Source organism: Neomonachus schauinslandi, chromosome 7 (genome assembly GCF_002201575.2).
Source record: "Neomonachus schauinslandi chromosome 7, ASM220157v2, whole genome shotgun sequence".
In the NCBI taxonomy this organism is placed as follows: domain Eukaryota; kingdom Metazoa; phylum Chordata; class Mammalia; order Carnivora; family Phocidae; genus Neomonachus; species Neomonachus schauinslandi.
The window spans coordinates 34,977,380-34,981,465 of NC_058409.1; the positions used below are offsets into that span (position 1 = coordinate 34,977,380).

General features: G+C 38.2%; 1 pseudogene; it reads right to left on the reverse strand.

The window, feature by feature from the left end:
• Positions 1 to 963: 963 nt before the first annotated feature.
• Positions 964 to 2,107, reverse strand: LOC110591241 (annotated as a pseudogene).
• Positions 2,108 to 4,086: the final 1,979 nt, after the last annotated feature.

The following is a 4,086-nucleotide window of genomic DNA, read 5'->3' on the forward strand; positions in this document are numbered from 1 at the left end:
TCAAAAAAAAAAAAGCCCTAATCAGTGGCATTTGCCAGTTTGCATGGTGCAGTGCTCCCATCATGGCTAACCTCAAGCCATTATTGATGTCACTGCAAGGAGCTGGGGAGAGATGCATATAGTCAGTCCTGGGGAGCCAGTGGGAGCTGGCTCCGGCATATCACTGGCACCTCCTCAGAGAGAAAGAAGACATTTTTATGAAGCATTTTCACCAGCTAGAGTGTAACAAAACGCTACATCACTAGGACTTAATGAGTTTTCCTACTAATTCCTTACCTAACATTTTCCACATGTTGTAGGTTTACAACCTGATTTTCTCCAGGGTTTGTTCTAACATAATTTTCAAACTGTTTAATAACACAAGCAACTTTGTTAAGGCCATACTTTATTTAAGGATTAATGGGGAAAAAAGGGCAATGTAATTTGTTTTCAAATATTTTTTTAGAAGTCTGCACTCAAAAATCATGAAGAATTGGAAAGACTCTTAAATCACTAAAGCTTTAAATATACCTAACACAATCTTGTTTGTACAAAAATACAAGTTAAATATAAACATAAAGCAATCATGGTAATTTTATTCAGATCTGTTTCATGTGATCTCCAGTTCTATATAAAAGTTCCTCAGTTCTGTTATTTGTGAGGAGATCAGTACCAGATTGAATTACTATCTGTTGGCATAGAGCCCTAAAAAGCTTACTTCAACATTAATCTCTCACATGATTAAATGCATTTCCTAATTAGAGATTACTTAAATGTTGGGGAAAACAAATGAAAAGGGCAGTATGTTCATAAACCAACAAATAACATGGCTGTAATGTATCATAGAACATAAAGAAATACATCTGTAAATAAACGTGTTGTATTACATACACATATGATGCCTGCTTACACGTGTACCCACACACCCACGTGTGCTCATATATCCAGTCATAAAGCAAGGCCTAATGTGATGCATTTTCTGGCTCATTCTTTAGTTTTGCACTTTTTCTTCATATGTGAACAGCTCCTTGCCATCCTCCCACTCTTGAAGGCAGTATGGAGAAGATCATGACCAAATTCTTCAAGGTATCTTTTTCTCACGTGCAACAAATTTCTCTGCCATGTCCTATGTAAAGATAATCAGCCCTTTCTGGGCCTTTTGTTGGGATTAGCACCTGCATCCTTGAAGACATTAATCCCAAGGCCACACAGTACCTGAAGGGAAAATTCAAGGATTTCCTTGTTAATTTCTGGAGCAGAGCTCCACCAGCACCAAAGGAAATATTTTAAAACTCCAGTTTTGGGTTTTTGTTTTGTTTTGTTTATACTTTCTGCGATTTCACGTGAGGTCTATCTATACCATCCCCTTGACTAACACTAAGATAACATGGCAGCAGCTTGTTGCCCCTTGAATTCTCAGGAAAGGGAATTTCTTACCTAAAATATCTAAAATCTTTAATATAGTGTTAAGAGGATTTCAAGAAGCAGGTCTAATTATGAGTGGTGCCTCTGTACAGTTTGATAGATCTTCATCCCCTATTGTCTCACACATGTATTATAAATGGTATAGCTATCCCTGACTACAAATACAGGCACTGATGAAAACTGTGTTACTCTGTGTGCAAAAGCATCTTTGTCATGGTCTTTCCTTCAAGCTGTTGTGATACTATTTACTGCCAATGGAGCAGAATAGCCTGGAACAGGACCTTTTGTTCCATATTTTCAATTAGAGCAATCCCTGCTACGTACGTGTTCCTGTGAAGTTAACCAAGCGAGCAGGCACTCCTAGCCAGCGGTGTCTTGGAAGAAGACTCCCCTGTAGCCAAAACCATGTAACTTTTATACCATCTGGGTGATCGCAATTTTCTAAGAAATATTTGGCCAATATTTTCTTCTCCACTCTAGAATTTGTAGTCACTGTGATTGGATACCAGGACTGAACAAGAACAATCTCAACCCGCTTTGCAAGCCAGTAACACTCTGAATCTGTGTTTCCTACTGTGAAGAGAATATTTCCTCTGGCAGTGACAGAACCCTCAGGAACAGCTTTTATTTCTCTTGGAAGATGTTCATCATGTTTCTTAAGAATGTAGTTCTATCCCTTTTCATTAAAGACACCATCTTGGAAAGTTCACTAATCTTTTATTCTGAAATGTCTCTTCTGCTGTTCATCCTACCTAGTGAATTTTTTTTTATTTCAGACACCGTCCTTTTCACTTCTGTAAGTATGAATGGGTCTCTTTTATATCTCTAGTGCCTCTACTTAACTCAGTCTTTCTTCCAGCTTGTTGAGTGGAGCAGCTGGAGTACTGTCAGTGTTTTTTTTCTTACCCTGCAAGGTGGATACATGATGTTTGCTTTATATTACATATATTGCATTATATTACATTGGTAAATTTTACATTTCTATTTGATGCGCTTTTCTGCATGTGTATTGTATTTCAAAAGGAAACGTTAGATGGTTCAAGAAATCATATTAGCTCCAGACTCAAAACATCCCAAATTCAGATATTTCTCATCATTTCCACCATTTCTATCCTGATCCAACCCTTCATCATTCCTGAACCTGACAATAGTCAACACCACCCCATTGGGCTTGCTTCTTCTGTCCTTGCCCCTTCAGGCTACTTTGAGCTCATAGGCTAATGACATTGCTTTAAAATCCAAGTTGAATCACAGACCTGTACCTCTGAAACAAATAATACATTATGTGTAAAAAAAAAAAAAAAAAAGAAGACGATAGCAGGAAGGAAAGAATGAAGCGGGGGGAATCGGAGGGGGAGATGAACCATGAGAGACGATGGACTCTGAGAAACAAACTGAGGGTTCTAGAGGGGAGGGGGGTGGGGGGATGGGTTAGCCTGGCGATGGGTATTAAAGAGGGCACGTTCTGCATGGAGCACTGGGTGTTATGCGCAAACAATAAATCATGGAACACTACATCAAAAACTAATGATGTAATGTATGGTGATTAACATAACATAATAAAATAAAATAAAATAAAAAATCCAAGTGGATCATGTCATTCCTCTTCTCAAACCCCGATGGCCTCCCATCTTACTCAGGGTCAAAGCCAAAGACTTTTTGTATCTTCTATAGCCTGACGTGATCTGACGTCCTCTTATCTCGAACTATTTTCTTCAAACTTGTTCCCTCTATGTTAGCTACACTAGCCTCCCTTGTGTACTCCTAAATTCCTGTGTGCTCACCTTCTTCAGAGGCATTGCACCCAAAATTTCCTATGTCTCGAATACTCTTCTCACTGATACCCCTGTGGCTCACTTCCGTATCTCCATCAAGTCTATATTCATATTTTATCTTCTTTGTGAGACTTTCCTCATTTCCCAGGTTACATTAGTGTCTTTTCATAGGCACCCGTATTTGCTTTTCTATTTATTTATTTTTTTGCATGGTACTTGCCACCATCAGTCATACTGTATATTTTATAGTCATTTGTTCTTTGTCTTCCTCAACCTGAACATAAACTCTGTAAGGGAAATGATTTTTATCACTTAAAAAAAATTAATAGCTTGATGCTTCAGTGCCTATATCATGGTCTCATGTGACGTATGTACTCAGTAAATATTTGTTGAATGAATACTCTTAAATCATTATTCTCTGCTTTCAGGTAATTTGTCCTCCTTGAAATTAAAAAAAAAAAGCCTCTATTGTTTATTTCAGTGGCTCGTACATAATGTGAAATTAATAGCTGTTTGTTGAATGAATGACTCCATGCCTAGCTAGTGGCAATGTAGTCCTGTTTTCCTAATGGTTACAGATGGGGAGTAGGAGTATGCACTCTGATGTTCTATTCTTGGCTTTTTCTCTGACTCCATTCAATATGCATGAATATTCATTAGCTGTTTATTTTGGGACCGAAAGATCAAACACTCATTTAATAAACATGTTGGTATGGAAAACACTGGACAAGCCACTGCCGATTAAAACAAAGACCACATATTCTTCCAGGCTCCCAAAATGTGCCTGCAAAATGAAATGTGTCCCTGCATTCTATGGTGAGCTGCTAAACGTGCATTTGCATATGCAGATACCGGATTCTGCCCACAGATGAGTTAATTGCCGATACAAAGCAGCCACTGAGGACAT